The sequence below is a fragment of the Panicum virgatum genome, chromosome 2K (assembly GCF_016808335.1).
Source record: "Panicum virgatum strain AP13 chromosome 2K, P.virgatum_v5, whole genome shotgun sequence".
NCBI lineage: Eukaryota > Viridiplantae > Streptophyta > Magnoliopsida > Poales > Poaceae > Panicum > Panicum virgatum.
Genome location: NC_053137.1, coordinates 1170714 through 1189375, shown reverse-complemented (window position 1 = coordinate 1189375; position 18662 = coordinate 1170714). Strand labels below are relative to the sequence as shown.

General features: G+C 48.9%; 1 long non-coding RNA gene across 1 annotated transcript; it reads left to right on the top strand.

The window, feature by feature from the left end:
- The first annotated feature begins 7087 nt into the window (after window positions 1–7087).
- On the top strand, window positions 7088–18662 carry LOC120660438. Its single transcript, XR_005669599.1, has 2 exons — window positions 7088–7310; window positions 17276–18662. It is a non-coding gene; the product is annotated as an uncharacterized LOC120660438 (long non-coding RNA).

Below are 18662 nucleotides of genomic sequence, written 5' to 3'. Positions count from 1 at the left end.
AACGGACGGCGGGAGGAATGGAGGAAGGGGCGGCGGCGCACAGGGTCGTCTCAGGGTCAGGGAGGAGCCTGAGCGGCACAAGGAGGAGGAGCGAGGGGAGGGGCCGAGCCGCTAAAGGAAAAAGTAAAAGGAAAATGGAAAAAAGAAAAAAAAGATCACTTACAGGTGGGTCCCACCCGTCATAAATAAAGAAGAGGCCAAGATGTAGGGAGTGTTGCTGGAGTTGTGAATAAAATTTAGAGTTCCAGAAAATTGGGGCAGCCCCGGCTCAGAAAGTAGAGGCAACCCCGACTCAGAAAGTAGGGGCTTTGAAGTAGGGATAATCGATGAAGTTGCTCTAAAACATGCATGCGTCTTAACACATATCCATTTACCTTTTTTTTTGAATCCACCACTGAAGATTACTCCACCTGTCCCCAAAAATTTTAGTTTTATTCCAAGTCATTTCTTTAAATTTAACTGATTTTGTAGAGCAAAGCAGCATCGACCATAATGGCACGGATTAAAAAATGGGTTTTTAACAAGGAAGTATATACGACCTTATGGATTGCTGAAAACTGCCTTGTTCGGCTGGCTGGTTCAGCCAGCCAGCAACAGTGTTTTTCTCTCACGCTAAATCAGCCCAGCCACCAGCCAGCCAGCCATCCAGCAGTGTTTTCCTCTCACGCCAGATCAGCCCAGCCATCAGCCACCAGCCAGCCGAACGAGACGCCACACGGATCATAGAGTATACTGTACTGTTACAGCAATTTATTTGCTCACTCACCAGCAAATATATTTATTCTTCCACACGGAAGTTTAAAAAAAATTGATGACACGATGATGCACTGGTGGCTGGGGGCGTCGGCAACCTATAAATATAATATATAGGTAGCTCGATCGTGCCAGCGTGGCGACACGACGCAGCGCGTGCATCGCCACGACGAGGAAGGAGAGTGTGCGTGTGCATGTGGGCCCTGTGCGATGCGATGCGATGCAATACTGCTGCTGGCGTGGCGCTCCGACCCGGCCCTCGCTCCCACCCTCCGTGACGTGGACGCCGGGGAGGCGCGGGCGTGTCCGGCCAGCGCGGCCACGTGATCCAAGACCAAGAGGGGACGCCGCACCCGCGCAGGGAGCGCGGTTCGCCGCGTCGTCTGTCCTCTTGCTTACCGAGGTGGTTTGCTGCCTGATTGATAGCATCTGCGCATTGGCAGCCTCCTCCCCCTCTCCTTCCCTTACTATCATCCGCCATCCCTCTCCACGGTGGAAGGCTAAATCGGCGGTGAAAATGGGTTTAGTGTCGTCTGTCCTCTTGCTCATGCCGCCCGGACCCAGAGGTACCAATGAGCTACTAGGCAGTGTATATAAAAGTGAACTTAGAAATTAACCTCGCTCGGAAAAGGTTAAACACGCAGATGCCCGCTTTGAGAGTTGATAGCAGATCGACTTGTATAATTATTAGGTGACACGCTTGAGAAAAAATCTATCCTAATTTTACTAGCTCTTTTATTTATTTCCCGCTCATCAGGGAGTGCTCATATATATGATATGATTGAGGCCCGGACAACATCAATCTCCTCATCTCGATCCATCAGACAAGCTTTCCTAATTCCTATAGCTAGCAGCTAGCAGGGATGGTGGGCATCTCACTCCTTCAATGTTCCTCGCTTCATTCTTGAGACAGGTACTTCCTACTAAGAAAGAGAAGGGTCCGGAGGACACGACAGGCCATCATCATGCCTGCACGGCTGCACTGCCTTATCCACACACCCAGGACGACGATGTGGACATTGCTATCATCAATCAGGACATGGTTGCTCAGGTCATACGTGTATGTCATCTTCAAGTAAAAAAAAAAGGGAGAGAGAGATTGCCATGGACCATGGTATTGATGCAAAACTAAGGGGGAAGCGTATATTATTTGCTTTTCAAATAAATAAATAAATATACATTTAATTTAGCATGACAAATAAAGGCGTATATGTTATTGCTTAGAAAAAACAACACACTCTTTTTTTTTATATATATAAAAAACTTTGAGGAAAAATACTGCCCTTACTTTCAACTCACTGTTCTAACAAAGACATGCATGTTCTCCAAAGGACATCGACTGCATTTTATTCTATTGTGCGATTGATTGTAGAAGAAGAAGAGCAAGTTGCCGCCGTGTTGGAATATGGAGTATATATAAACATTAGTACCTCTGTGATTCAAAAATTTGTTTTTAATGTATCCCAGTCTTGAAGTCAATTAATTAAAATCCGATGTGTTCCCATTAAAAAATTCAATGCCACAAAACATGTTGATGAGGGGGGGGGTAAAGAAATTGGAAGGCTACTATTTATGAATTAAAAACCGCAATATTGACCCAGTTTGGGTGTCTCCCAACCAAAAGAGAGAATCCTGGACAAGATGATGGTATCTTTTGCCACCTTTCAAAGTGGTGGATTCTAAGGCAAGCAAGGATGCCAGAGGATATCAGCACTTTAGAAAATGGATGTGTGCACTTGCTGAGGAATCTCTCCCATCCCACCACCCAAAAGGAAGCCATTTGCAAGGAGAAAGCCACCATCAAGCAGCAGGGCACACTGCATATATGCATGTGTGGACTGTGCCCACAGGAAGCAGGCAGGAAAGCAAAAGCAACACACACCATTAGACGAGATAGACTAGTGGTGAATTAGATTCCCACTGCTGGTCAGGATGTAAAAAAGGCACCTTTCCGTGATGCCAGTTGCAGTGGTGCATGGCAGAGGACTGGCTAGGAGCCAGTGGTTTTTTATGCCCTTCCTTCGTGGCGATGGCAACCCCTGGGCTGCACTGGTTGGTGTCTTTGTTGCTGCCAGTGCAGCGGGGGATTCGATCCCCCTGTCTCTTCCACCCACATGCATGATGCTCTGCCTCTCATGCAATGGTGAGGCCAAAGAGACAAACCTGTATGGATTTGTTGCAATTATTGACACTGAATTGATCAGATCTTCCGTCGCAAGCATGTCGCCACTCAACTGATGGATTATTCCAGTCCTGTCCTGATAAAGTATATATACTCCATGGAAACATGTACATTATCATCTATGTGTTGAGTTTGATGCATCGAAGGACAAAAATAAAATTGTGACTTTGACATGATACTGAAATCTTTGAGCGCGGAATAAATTAAAAAAACACTTCATGTATACACGGAAATAGTAAACTGTGTGAATTTTATCCGCGGAGGTGTAGCCCTCGCTCATCTTTTTTCTTTTCTTTTTTCCTTTTTTCTCGAATACGTAGAAAAGCTGTGCATCACTGAGAATAAAATTTTGTTTACAACCCGCAAAGCACAGAGTTCCCGGAACACATTAGGCACTAACCTAGTGCTAAAAAGCAAACACCCTATAGGGCCAACCCATGACAGACTACTCGCACTTAGCCCTCGCACATCCTTAACTTCCAACCGAAAACTTTAATTTGTTCGTGGCGATACTGATTGCACGATGGATTTTTGTTGCCTGATTTTTTTTTAATGCGGGCGATTTTTGTTGCCTGATGGAGAAACATATGGCTCAATACTAACCCAATAATTGAGGCACTGAGGAGCCCCCAGAATTTTTTTTGAAAATAACTTCCCCGGAATATTCATACTGAGTGAATCATTCTTCCTTCACGAGGGACCTCAAAAATAAATATAGAAAATAATCCAAGGAATATTATGCATGGATGCTAGCTGCCAGTCCAGGAGGCGTGGTTGTTGGCAGCTGCACACAGAAACGTTGGGCAGGGCTGGCCGGTCAGGTTAATTAGGTTAGAGGTCCACATGATTATTGCAAACGGCTCCTCGGCGCCTCGAGGAGGCAGAGGTATCTTTGAGTATCTGACCCCTCCACGTCGCCAAAATTGTATCTAGTACGATTTGTACTCATCTCTTTGTTAATTTCTTCTCTCTCTGTCCTCTCTCTCTCTCTCTCCTCGTTTGTCTTGATTGCCTCCTGCATGCGTCGTGTTCCACAATTGAACCACTCTTCCAATGAGATGAGGAGAGAAGATTCTCCTTGACAGCTATAGCTTTGATCATGATAGTTTATTGTTGTTATCACTCTTGCACTCTTTGTTCCAGGACCTAATTAATTACGCCTTTTTGTGATGTACTTTGTAGAAATTTGCAGTTAGAGTACGTACAGATCCCACTTATCATCTAGCTATCGACTCATGTTGCAATCTGTTGGATATTTTTCGATCGCATTTAATATGATAGGAACAAACTCACGATACTCCATCCGAGATTAAAAAAAAAGAACAGAGAATAATAAACATAAAATCAGCTAGTGGTTGTATCATGTTGGGCAACAATATTTTTCCTTAATTTTCTCTTAATTAAGAGAGAAAACACTGAAAATTAATAAAAAATATTTAATAGAGTCGTTTTAACAAAGGCGGACGAGGAGTAAATTTAGTAGTATTTTGCACCTCATCATCGAATTGGTTTGGTTTGACGATTATCAGGGCACTTGGTACTGAATAAGCAATCTTAAGAGGACTAGTAGGTTAGAACTTAAATTAAAGTCTACTTGGCACTGGTTGCTGATTGGCCCCCAGCTGCCCCAGAACCAGAATCCTTAGCTTCCACGTTGGAAGCTACCCATGGGCACATGCTCCGGACGATCCGAGACACAAATGCCTCTTGTGCACTATTTTAGCCCCATCAGCAGCTTGAAGTGGCCTTTAGAAACCATTTGAGTCATTCTCTCTTTGGAATTTCGGATGGTTGTGTTGACCCGGATGCTCGCTGCATTGTTAAACAGATGATCTCGATGCGAGATTCTGCACAGCGACAAGGCGATAATCTAGAATTTTGCGGCCTAGAATCATGGGAATATCTTGTCGAGATTCGACCGATGGCCAGCGAATTTTTATTCATATCGGAGGATGATGATGAAGCATCATGCCTTGTTTATCTGATCAAGAAAGTCTGGCTCTTTGACCAGGCTCCACACATTTTCCTTCTATATACTTCTCGGATCTCTGAACTTGCTAGTACTATGAATGAAAATAAAAAGTAAAAAAAGTTTAGTGGTTAAACCACTCTTGTTAATTGCCTGCCGGTGACACGTGTGAGCATGACCTTTGTTATATTAGCATTTCTTGGTTTCTTCAATTAGATGTCCTTCGGAGATGCGTATCTCCGAAATGATTTCGATTTCTTGATGCGCGAGTGAATACCGAATCAGCAAGGATACATAAATAATTTTTAAGGGCGGCTCTTTTCTGATAAGCTTTGAGTGATGCTACAAATAAATCGGATTATTACCATAAACATGTGTGGTGACCAACTGGGAAGTGGTATACTTAAGGGATAAGCAGGTTGCATGCATCACGTATTTAACCATTTTGCATCCATGTTCATCTCTGTTCCTCTTGTTCGCATCGAACTGAATATACAACTCTAAAGGAGCTTGCAAAAGAGAGCAATGAAAAACACATAATCCTTCCAGCATGGCCACATACGGCCATGTCAACACCTAATTGTTGCACAATGCATGCATATTGCAGTTAATTAGCTGGATTAGTGTAAAAAAACAAAACTAAGGAACAAGGATGCATTCCTCATGAACCTAACCCTCTTTCACATCCATGTTCATCATCGCATCACAAAAAAAAAAAAACCCCTCACCTCCCTTCACAAGGCGCCTGCTACCCTTGTCCTAAACTAGTAGTACCATCTAAACAAAGTTTTTGACCTAGAAACAAAAAGATTTGACTTTGCACAACACACAATTGACTTTGCCTACACTGTCACAATTTTAGTAATTCGTGAACCATCCCCAAGACCCCAACCCAACATTTTACGATCTTCAAAGTCAATTGACTTTGCCTACATTGTCACCAGAATCGAAGTACGTCCATAACAGGCAGTGGCCCTAGCCTGAAAAGTCTGAAGATGAAAAAGAACCGCCCGTTTCTCCTTGTGCTGCAAGTGGAGTGGGGAGGAAACTGAATGAAGGCGCTTCTGTTTTCTTTTCAGACCCCTTTTGATCCAGAGGCTCCCTTTTGGCTTTTGCAGGCCTGAAAACGCCACCAAATCTCCACAGCGCAACCAGAGTACCAGGCCAGAAAGCCGCCACCTTTGTCAGTCATGTCTCATGTGTCCTGCTGAACTGAACTCTCCCAGCTGCTGCTGCCTGCTGCTGCCGCCGTACTAGAAGATATTTACCTACTCCGAGTAGGGAGAGTAGACTCCGACGTGTGACCTTCTCCTCCTACCGCTGAACACGGCCACATCTCACTTTCTAGTTTCTACTATCTGATTGTTTCTTGGGAGGCAGCGGAGGCCTGCTCCTTGGTGTGATGAGTTATTACCAACACGTGGAGTGGACTAACTATGTGTAGTTGTGACTCTGTGGAGATTGCGCCAGTTTTTGGTCTGTGGTGGGCAGGTACACGGATGACGCGGTGGCAGCGAGATGGTTTGGACAAGAGCGAGGCGCGTGCCGATGGACCATGCGGTGGCGTTGCGGTGGCAGGGAGCTCGACGACCATGCGGAGGCGGGAGACCTTGCGGTGGCGTTGGAGGCCCGACCGGATGACTGTGCGGTGGAGAAGGGCAGCCCAGATGCTTGGGCCACTGCTGGGCCGTGTTGCGATCCACTCCTGGCGCCAAGGCGGGACGACGTAGAGTTTGTTGGTAGCTCGGGAAAAACCAACGGCTGGGATGCGTCGACGTCGGCCGAGTCGGAGAGAGATGGCGATGGCGTCAGGGATGACGAAGGCGCTAGGGTTCCGGCGGGAGGTCGGACAAGTGGCGACATCGGGCTTGGCGGGTGTGCCCGGAAACATCGCGCGGGAAGGTTTCGCGGTTCCTCCAAAACCGCCCCGAACTCGGTTTCGGCAGTTTTCCCAAAACTGCCCCTGTGAAGATTCCAGAAGGACGCGTGGCGACATCAGAGGAATTGCGTCGGGTCGAAGCAAACTTCTCCAAGTCGTCGCAGCCGTCGGTTGGTCTTCATTGTATCTTTTCCGTTTTACCCCTAAGGGCCTTCTAGTTTAATTCTAGTACTTAGGGGTAATTTAGTCTTTAGAGAAAGGCTAGGAGGAGAAGCAAAGGGGGGAGGGAGTGGGTGCGCTGCGCGGCTGGCAAAAAGGAGGCGCCCTCCTCCCTGGAGTGGTGGCCCTGGTATTTGGCGCTGAACACAGAGAAAGATACAGCCAGGCGCCCTCCCTCTCTTCTCCCTCCATGTTCTTCCTCCCTCATCTCTTCTAGGTATGATTTTAGCCATGGATTTGTGAGACTCTTGTACTGAATTCACGTGGGAAAGGAGGCCCCTCCCTCCTTGTGCCCTCTGGGAATTTGAGTAAGTTTTCAATCTCATACGCCTCATGCTTTGGTTGTGACGTTTTTTGATTTTGTTTGTTTGATCATGAAGTGTGAGATTGGTGTAGTACTTTGAGCTCTTTGACGTGATTCTACCCCTTCTTGCCTAGTGCAAATCCTCTGGAAATCACGAGCTCGTTAGGATCGTAGTTCTTGAGTTTTTCACGTTTTTGAGAAAACCCCATTCTTGCTCAGTAAACTTGCGATTCCTCCCAAACCATGGAGTGATTCGTCAATTCCTTATGTGGACGTGTTCACAAGCCCTTTGTGATCATGCCTACAAAATTTGGTAAGGTTTGGACTTGATTTGATCCCTTGAACCTTGTGTTTTGGATCGAGCCGAGAGGAAAACAGAGTTTCTGCGCTCGGGCTGAATTTCTACCTAACACCGGTCAAACCGACGCTCGAGTTCGAGGTCGTCGGTTCAACCGGTGAGTTGGTTTCTCGCTCATTGGGGTTTTCTGCGTGTTGTTGGATTGCACCGGTGCTTTCCCTCTCTAGTGCATCGGTTCATCCGGTGTTACTTCTGTGTGTGCCTCTTTGGCTTGTTTAACCGGCGTATCGAATTTTCTTAGCACCGGTTGAACCGGTGTTCTGCACTCGGCTTTGACAGTTGTTGCACGTCGGTTTAACCGGTGCTCACAACACGGTTTTGGTGCGTTTTGTTGCCCCTCTGGACAACTGCACCGACGTCTGGGTGTGATTTTGTCGGTTCATCCGGCGTCTGATCGTCGGTTCAACCGACGCCCTTTGAATTGCATCGTCGGTTCAACCGGTGTTTGCTTCTTACTGCTGCAGGCTCTGTACACCGGTTAGACCGACGCATTGCCCCTGTGCACGTCAGTTCAACCGGTGTATATACCGTGCGTTGCTTTGTGCGCCGTTTTCGTGTGTATGCTTCCGCGCTTGTTCACGTTTATTCCTAGGCTTGTTTTGTGTTAGTGTAGCTCCTTCGTAGCTGCTCTGCACTTCACCTAGGACTTTAGGGTTGGGGTGTGCTTTTGGATCTTGAGCCAAAGCTTTCGATCGCTATAATTTTAAAAGGCTCTCATTCACCCCCCTCTGGTCGCATTTCTCGGTCCTACAATTGGTATCAGAGCCGGGACGGTTTCGCTATAGCCTTCTCCGGTTCGAAACCGTTGTGCGACCATGGGTTCACCGGGCAAACCCCCGATCTTCGATGGATCCGATTACGACTATTGGAAGGTGCACATGCGTGCCTATCTTTTGAGTCTAGGTTCCGAGGTCTGGGAGATTTGCGTGGACCCTGATTATGTGAACCTTGTGGTCCGCACGACCGAGCTTCAGGTTAGGAGACATGAGGTCAATAGCAAGGCGTACAACGCTCTCATAGCCTGTCTCTCTCGTCCTGAGTTCGATCGTGTCAGCGACCTTCTCACAGCCCGGGAGATCTGGACACGGTTGGCCAATTTCCATGAAGGAACCAACCATGTCAAGTTGAGGCTGTATGAGACTCACCGGCGGGAGTACGAGAACTTTTCTCAGTTGCCGGGTGAGAGCATCGACACCATGTTCAGTCGTTTTCAGTCGATTGTGAACAAGGTGCGTGCGAACCAGCCACAGGGCACCCAGGCCTACTCCGATCATGAGAAGGCTATGAAGCTTCTCTATGCTCTTGATCGCAAGGTCTGGGAGGTGAAGGTCCAGACTATCATAGAGTCTGCTAGCTATGAGACCCTCACCGTGGATGAGCTGTTCAGTAAGCTCAAGGCTTCGGAGGTGGAGAAGCTCTCTCGAGCTAAGATGGAAGGCAATCAAGGTGATGCCTCCGCCTCCAAGTCTATGGCCCTGGTAGGCAACTCTGGAGCTAACTCTGACCCCCTCTCTTGGAGGTTTTTGCTTGTCTTCACTTGTGTCTGTGACAGATGAGCAGTTGGAGGTGCTTGGGAACGAGGAGCTTGCATTGATCATCCACAAGTTCCAGCGTGCCTTCAACAACAGACAAGCACGAGCGAAGACCTGCTTCAACTGCGGCAAGACCGGCCACTTCGCCGCCAAGTGCCCCAAGAAGAAGAGTTCCAGGGATGATGATGACCGCTCCAGGCACGAGGAGTACCGCGAGCACCGCCACAAAGCACAAGAGTGGGGACTCCCACAAGAAGAAGGGCGGACACTCCAAGAGGCACCACGAGCGGAAGAAGAAGAACGTCGGCAAGTACAAGAGCAAGCAGGCGTTCATCGCCCAGAGTGAGGATTACTCCTCCACCAGTCAGAGCTCGACGTCTTCGTCTTCATCCAGCTCCAGCGACTCCAACTCACACCACCGCGGCGAGAAGAAGCGGAGCTCCAAGAAGAAGGCCACGGAGGGCTTCACTGGCCTTTGCCTCCACACTAGGAAGGCGGCCGGTTTCTGCACCATGGCCATCGACTCCGACGCCGACGGAACTTCTTCCACCACTGCAGAGCCTGCAACTCAGCCAGAGCCAAGCTCTGAGGTACGTCCTGAGCACCCCACTCCTGAGGAGTTGGAGGATCTTTACACTGCTCTAGATAATCAGGACTTGATCATTAAGGATGCAAAGAGGCAGTTTAGAGCTTTGAGACAGGAGCTGAAGGAAGCTAAGCTAGCTCTTGAAATTGCTCAGTCTGCACCTATTGTGGAGGATTGTGTTGAGGAGGATGAGTGCAGTTAGTGCATCAGGTTGATGTCTGACCTGTCCGAGCTTAGGAGCAAGTATGATGAGAACTTGCTCAAGCTCGAGGAGGGCAAGAAGGCCTTGGACGAGCTCAAGTCTCGGCCTACCCTCTTGGGTGCTTGTAAGGCGTGCCCAGTGTTTAGAGAAGAGCTTAAGGAGAAGAATGCTGCTTTGAGAAAGTTGGAGAAATCCGCAGTCCCTAGCTCTTGCTCTGCTGATTGTACTGTGTGCCCAAGCCTGATCTCTGAGCTTGACGAGGCACGGAAGGACAAGACCCGGATGGAGGAGGAGAACTCCCACCTTCGGGAGATTCTCAGTTGGGTGTCCGCCCGTGAGCCTCAGTTGGGCATGATGGTTCAGCAGTTTAAGCGTCCTGATGGTGTTGGGGTTGGTTTTGCTTTTACTCCTGCTGACTTTGTCCAACCCTATGGCAAGATTGGTGAGATGCTTGAGCCGAGTGTGAGTGCACTTTCTTCTTCCACAGCTCCACCAGTCTCCAAGCAAGCACCAGTTAAGGATGGAATCCTCACTGAGCCACCCAAAGCTCCACCTAAGAAACCAGTGTGGGTTCCCAAACCTAACCACCTCAAGAACCCACTAGATACACTCCCTCCTAGTGGCAAGCCTATTCCTAAGCCCAAGGCGAGGACTCAGCCCCCCCAGAGTGCCTCAGAGAGCCCCAGCTCCTACACCACGGCCTACACACAGGAGAGAGACTTACCAGTGTGAGTGGTGTGAAAGGGAGGGTCACTTGGCAGAATTTTGCTTTCGGAGGATGAGGTTTGAACGCAGGCAGCCTGAGAGGCGCGCTCCGGAGATGTTCCACCAGCCTATGGGAGGACACGCTCCAGCTCGACGTGGACAGAGGCGGGATGCCAGGCCACATCGTGTAGGTGGAGGAGGGGGAGGCGGTCGTGGATACCGCGCTCCTGGTGGTGGTTTTACTGGCCCTGTTCCACACCGTGCCTTCGGTGGTGGTCAGCGTGGCCGAGGCTTTGGTGGCGGAGGTGCACCACGTTTTCCTCAGCGTAGTGGTCGCCAGCCACAGTTTTCGTTTGAGGATTCTTACCCTGCTTTCGAGCAGATGGCACGACACTGGTTTGCTTCCTTCTGTGCTAACCCCAGTGTCGGGTCATTTGCCCGCTCTTTTTCCTCTTACTGAGCAGGACACTCGAGGCTTGGAGAACATATGGCTCATGGACTCTGGTTGTTCGCGCCACATGACCGGAAGTCACAGATGGTTCTCCAGTCTCACCCCGATGAAGGACAAAGAGTACATCACCTTCGGGGATAACAGCAGAGGAAAGGTACGTGGAGTTGGCGCTATTCGGATTTCAGACGATTTCACCTTGAGAGAAGTTGCTCTTGTTGATAAGCTGGGTTTTAATCTGCTCTCTGTTTCGCAACTTCTTGATGATGGGTTTGAAGTGAGTTTCAAGAGAGGCTGCTCGCGTGTTCTTGATTCCAGAGGAGAGTTTGTGTGCGGCATTGTTCCTCTTGGCCGTGTTTTTCGCATTGACTTTTCTGGATCTTCTTCTAGCACCTCTCACTGTCTGTGACTGGTCAGTCTTCTGAGCTCTGGAAGTGGCATAGGAGGCTTGGTCACTTGAGTTTTGACCTACTAGTTAGGCTCAGCTCACTTGATTTTATCCGAGGATTGCCCAAGCTCAAGTTGGACAAGGACCTTGTTTGTCACCCGTGTCGTCACGGGAAGATGGTTTCCCTTCCGCACCCACCTGTGAATCAGGTGATGACATCGTACCCAGGCGAGCTTCTTCACATGGACACCGTTGGTCCTGCTCGTGTGCGCTCTGTCGGTGGGAAGTGGTACACTCTTGTGATCGTTGACGACTTCTCTCGATACTCTTGGGTTTTCTTCTTGGAGACTAAGGATGAGGCTTTTCAGTACTTTCGAGACCTTGCTTTGAGGTTACAGAACGAGCTTCCACAGGCCATGAGGGCTATTCGCAGTGATAATGGTACTGAATTTAAGAATGCTCGTTTTGATGACTTCTGTCGTAGCTTTGGTCTCGATCACCAGTACTCCTCTCCTTATGTTCCTCCACAGAATGGCGTGGTTGAACGCAAGAACCGAACCCTAGTGGAGATGGCCAGGACGATGCTCGATGAGCATAGGACTCCTAGGCGTTTTTGGGCCGAGGCGATCAACACCGCATGCTATGTTGCCAACCGCATCTTTCTTCGCTCTTTCATGAAAAAGACTTCTTATGAGTTGCGGTTTGGTCGACAGCCCAGAGTGTCCCACCTGCGTGCTTTCGGTTGCAGATGCTTTGTTCTGAAGGAGGGAAATCTTGATAAGTTCGAGTCTAGGAGCTCTGATGGCATTCTGCTTGGCTATGCTCTTCAATCTAGAGGCTATCGTGTTCTTATTCTTGAGACTAACCGGATCATCGAAACTTGTAATGTAACCTTCGACGAGTCCATTCCTTCTTTGTCTGCTTCTTTGGAATGTGCAGGTGATGATGAGTTTGGCCAGGACATCTTCGAGGATGAGGATGAGCCTGAGGCCTTTGAGGGTGATGGTGGTGTCCCTACGCCGGCTGCAGGCCCACTTCCTGGAGGTTCGAGTTCTGACGACGATGGCGGCCCCGCTCCCCACAGCTTCGACTACGGCCGATCCACGTCCAGCTCAAGGTTCTTCCTTCGGGACCCATGTTGAGGGCGGTGGCGAGGCGACTTCGTCAAGAGAAGCACCACGACACATTCAGCGTCGTCATCCACCTCAACAAATGTTAGGTGACCTCAACAAGCGAACCACGAGGTCCAAGGTAACAAGTATCGCTGGCTTTGCTCATTCAGCGTTTGTTGCCTCCTTTGAGCCCAAAGATATTGGACATGCTTTATCTGATTCTAACTGGGTCAATGCCATGCATGAGGAGCTAGAAAACTTTGAGCGAAACCAAGTCTGGGTCCTTGTAGAGCCTCCACCAGATTGGTACCAAATGGGTTTTCAAGAACAAACAGGGTGAGGATCGGATGGTTGTGAGGAACAAGGCTAGGTTAGTAGCTCAGGGTTACAGCCAGCAGGAGGGGATAGATTATGAGGAGACCTTTGCACCTGTAGCTCGTTTAGAGGCCATCAGGATCCTTTTAGCCTTTGCAGCTTCGAAGGGGTTCAAGCTGTATCAGATGGATGTTAAGAGTGCCTTTTTGAACGGGTTTATAGAGGAGGAGGTCTATGTGAAGCAGCCTCCTGACTTTGAGAGTCCCAAGTTTCCAGATCGAGTCTTCAAGCTTCAGAAGGCTTTGTATGGTCTGAAGCAAGCCCCTAGAGCCTGGTATGCGAGATTGAGAGCCTTTTTGCTTAAACAGGGGTTTGTCATGGGATCGGTAGATAAGACGTTGTTTCTCCTCAGGCGTGGCGCTGATTTTCTTTTGGTACAGATTTACGTGGATGATATTATCTTTGGTGGCTCCTCTCACTCTCTTGTTTCTAGCTTTTCTGATGATATGAGCAGGGAGTTTGAGATGTCTATGATGGGTGAGCTTCAGTTCTTCCTCGGGTTGCACATCAAGCAAACCCGGGATGGCACCTTCGTCCACCAGGCCAAGTACACCAAGGACATGCTCAAGAAGTTCGACTTCGGGGACCTCAGTCCCAAGCCGACTCCTATGAGCACTTCTACGGCGCTGGATGAGGACACTGAAGGTGTTGCTGTGGACCAGAAGGAGTATAGGAGCATGATCGGCTCGCTCCTGTATTTGACGTCCACCAGACCCGACATCCAGTTCGCGGTCTGCCTCTGCGCGAGGTTCCAGGCTTCTCCGCGCACTTCTCACAGGAACGCTGTGAAGAGGATTTTCAGGTACCTTCGATACACTCCTGAGTTTGGCTTATGGTACTCTGCTTCCTCTTCTCTTGCGTTGGTTGGCTTTTCTGATGCTGATCATGGTGGGTGTCAGATTGATCGCAAGTCGACTTCAGGCACCTGTCAGTTTCTTGGAACTTCTCTTGTGTCTTGGTCTGCCCGCAAGCAAACTAGTGTAGCTCTTTCCACCACAGAAGCCGAATACATAGCTGCTGCTAGTTGCTGCTCCCAGTTCCTTTGGATGAGACACACTCTCAGCGATTTTGGCCTAACCTATGGCAGAGTTCCCATTTTCATTGACAGCACCTCAGCCATTAGCTTAGCCAAGAACTCCATCCTGCACTCTCGCTCCAAGCATATAGACGTGAGGTTCCACTTCCTGAGAGATCACTATGAGAAGGGTGATGTCGAGCTGACCCATGTGTCCACTGACAATCAAGTAGCCGACATCTTGACCAAGCCCCTAGAACAAGCCACCTATGCTCGCTTGCGGGGAGAGCTTGGCGTGTGCTACCCATTTTGAGTTGGGTAGTTGTTTTTGTAGTTTAGGATTTGTTTTTCCTTCTTTTTGCTTTTTCTTACATTTTGTGTACATACCATCTTGCATTGCATTTGCTCATATGCATTACACTTGCACTAAGCTTCTCATGTATGATATCTGCATTTGCTTGTGCATTGTGCTATGCTATGAGTTGTATATATGCTTTGACCATGTGTAGCTAGCTCCTTTGAATATGTTGTATATTGGCTCTGAGCTTAGCTATTTTATTTTTTGAAAATCATAAAACATGGTTACCTTCTGGATCTGCTACTAGCATGTGTAGGCTTGTATGCATATGCTATCTTTTTCATGCTTAGTGGGTAGGTCCTTGTTTCATGCAACATGATGCCCTTTTTCCTGTTGGAATAGTTTAATTGGTATCTAATTTCAAAAAGTCCAACAATCTGGTATATCTTGGGTTGCTTTGAGTGAAAAGATCCAGGTGGGATTGCTTGCACCACTGTTCTTGATCCGAGACTGCTCCTCTGGAGAACTTGGACAAGGCTGTGGATGACTGAGAGTGGTGTCTTAAGCTTCTGATGGTCTTTGACCTAGGCTTGGCACATTTGCTAAGTTAAGCACTTGCAAGTTTTCAACCCCTGGCACCAATTCTTTGTGTTTGAGAAATTTTCAATTGGCATCAATGTTGGTTGAGTGGCGGTTGCTATGATATGCTTTGGATAGCTCACCGGTATGTTCTTGATAGCACCAGCATGCTTGCTTACCTTCTAGTATGCTAAGTCCTTTATGGTGATGCTTTTCTTTTACAAATGACAAATGCTTGCTCATGATCTGTATAGATATATTCTTATGAGCTTCTTCATGCATTGTCTTTGTATATGCACCCTCATATGCTGTGCTGTTTCGACCCTTGCAAATGCTTCTGTTCTGTACCTGGAAGCTTTTAGGCACGCATGCACTGCACTTCATGGCATATTTTCAGGGGGAGCATCTAGCCAGGGGGAGTTTCCTTGACGTGTGCCTTGTCAACAAGGGGGAGAGATTGTTATTTGGTGTCTCACCTTAGGTTGTTGGTTGGTGTCTCACCTTAGGGGTTAGGGGGAGAATTTCTTGATCCTTGTCCTAAGGGGGAGAGATTGTTTGTTTGGTCTCAGGGAGAGATTCAGACTTTGAGTGTGCACACATCGGGGGAGAGTCGCATAGTGAGGGGGAGGTGCATTTCAGGGGGAGTTTTTGAGCTTTCTCATGCTCTTTGCTGGTTGCGTTGAGTTTTGCCTCTTTCTGGAGGGACCAGCTTTGCACATGCTTGGTTGTGTTGAGCCTTGCCTCTTTCTTGAGGGGTCAAGCATGTTTTGGAGTCAGTGCGTCGAGCCGTTGCCCTTGTCTTAGGGGCTGACTCTTTTGGCTTTGCTATCTCCAAGTGATCTTTTCTAGCTTTCATTCGCCTTTAATCACTTGAGTTAGCTCTCTTTGTTTTCTATTTCTTTTTTGTTATCCTTTTCTTTCACCAGTGCCCGTGTGGGGTGTGGTGTTGACAATGCACTCATCAAGGGGGAGATTGAGAGGCAGCGGAGGCCTGCTCCTTGGTGTGATGAGTGATTGCCAACACATGGAGTGAACTAACTGTGTGTAGTCGCGACTCTGTGGAGATTGCGCCAGTTCTTGGTCTGTGGTGTGCAGGTACACGGATGGCGCGGTGGCAGCGAGATGGTTTAGACAAGAGCGAGACCCGTGCTGATGGATCATGCGGCGGCGTTGCGGTGGCAGGGAGCTCGACGACCATACGGAGGCGGGAGACCTTGCGGTGGCGTTGGAGGCCCGACCGGATGACCGTGCGGTGGAGAAGGGCAGCCCAGATGCTTGGGCCACTGCTGGGCCGTGTTGCGATCCACTCCTGGCGCCAAGGCGGGACGGCGTGGAGTTTGTTGGTAGCTCGGGAAAAACCAACGGCTGGGATGCGTCGACGTCGGCCGAGTCGGAGAGAGATGGTGATGGCGTCAGGGATGACGAAGGCGCTAGGGTTCCGGCGGGAGGTCGGACACGTGGCGACATCGGGCTTGGCGGGTGTGCCCGGAAACATCGCGCGGGAAGGTTTCGCGGTTCCTCCAAAACCGCCCCCGAACTCGGTTTCGGCAGTTTTCCCAAAACTGCCCCTGTGAAGATTCCAGAAGGAAGCGTGGCGACATCAGAGGAATTGCGTCGGGTCGAAGCAAACTTCTCCAAGTCGTCGCAGCCGTCGGTTGGTCTTCAATGTATCTTTTTCGTTTTGCCCCTAAGGGCCTTCTAGTTTAATTCTAGTACTTAGGGGTAATTTAGTCTTTAGAGAAAGGCTTGGAGGAGAAGCAAAGGGGGGAGGGAGTGGGTGCGCTGCGCGGCTGGCAAAAAGGAGGCGCCCTCGGTTTAACCGGCGTATCGAATTTTCTTAGCACCGGTTGAACCGGTGTTCTGCACTCGGCTTTGACAGTTGTTGCACGTCGGTTTAACCGGTGCTCACAGCACGGTTTTGGTGCGTTTTGTTGCCCCTCTGGACAACTGCACCGACGTCTGGGTGTGATTTTGTCGATTCATCCGGCGTCTGATCGTCGGTTCAACCGACGCCCTTTGAATTGCGTCGTCGGTTCAACCGGCGTTTGCTTCTTACTGCTGCAGGCTCTGTACACCGGTTAGACCAACGCATTGCCCCTGTGCGCGTCGGTTCAACCGGTGTATATACCGTGCGTTGCTTTGTGCGCCGTTTTCGTGTGTATGCTTCCGCGCTTGTTCACGTTTACTCCTAGGCTTGTTTTTTTGTTAGTGTAGCTCATTCGTAGCTGCTCTGCACTTCACCTAGGACTTTAGGGTTGGAGTGTGCTTTTGGATCTTGAGCCAAAGCTTTCGATGCTATAATTTTAAAAGCCTCACATTCACCCCCTCTGGTCGCATTTCTCAGTCCTACATTTCTTCTGGTCCGCTGCAGGGCCAGGCCAGTGTTTCTGTTTTGGATGGCACCCCGGCACAAACTTTGTGATGCATCCGTGCATGCATGGACTCCAGCTGCCGCTACCCTACATTTGTAGCTGCTGGAAATGCCAGCGGCAGCAGTGTCAACATGTGTGTGTGTGTCATAGAGAAACGCGCCGGCCCATGGCTGGATCATGGCACATTGATATTGGCATGGGTGGATCAACAGAACTCTTATCAGAAACGTGCAGGCTGTGGAGCCACATGTTTGTTTCAGGCAAAAAGTTTGCAGATGCTAGCTAGGTGACTGAATTGAGTTTTGTGGTAGATGCCATTCAGTTATGCAGTGAGGTTCCTCTCCTCCCTCCGGTTTCATGGTAGATTGGGACAATGCAATGCAAGTAAGAGATTGAAGAACCTGTTGGTTTGTGCACGCGAGTCGTTTTCGCTGTAAAATTGGGCAGCAAGAATCAGCAACAGTGCAAAAAAAAATGGCAGGTTCAGAAATCGACAGCGTCGTAGAATAGGATCAGATGCAGGTAGGTAGCTTGAAGAACCGATTTGAGAGACTGATCGATCATGAACCTGTTCGATCTCTGCACAAGAGTCGTTTCCTTTCACTTTCAGCGTAAAAGATGGGCGCCCAAGAACAAGAATCCGCAGCTCTGCAAATAGCAGAACATGTACTTATAGCAGAAGGCATCACTAGGACACACAATTTGGTCCAATAATGAAGAAGCAAACAATCCATGGCTGGAACGGGAATAATGCTACTGAGTACTAGTGCTGACGGCCAAAATCTTAATCGCGGGACACTTAATTGGACGGCCGCAGCGAGCTGAGCGGTCGCTCTTGCAGGCTGCAACTGGAGGATCGGAGCGAGCGAGCGAGCGATGGATTCTCCACTGGATCTTGTGCTTCCCATTTCCCCTTTTTATTTTCTCGTGACGGATAGCAGGTAGGGGGCATCGTCAGGCATTATTCACGTTCTGGAGGCTGGAGATGCGATGGTGGGATATTGGAATCCGGTCCACAATCTCCGGCGACATGGACGGCCAATAGCTAGAATCCAGCCGCTGCTGCTGCTCTTCACTGTCACAGCGACCTGATCACAACGTTGTCCTCCTCCTGATCATCATGAATGATCTCCCAATCCACCTGATCACCGGCATGGAATCAAATTCTAGCTTGGGTCTCGCCTGACTAAACCTTGTTCAGTGAAGTCAGTACTCACTGATCAGTAGCAGGTTTCCTTTATGGGCCGAAATTCACTGAAACTCCCTTCTATCCTTACAGTCTGATAAAATTAGATATCAGTCAAATGTTTTCTACTTCTATGCAGACATTCCAAATTCACCCGCACGATAATCATGTACTCATAATGTTCTATTCTTATTTTTATC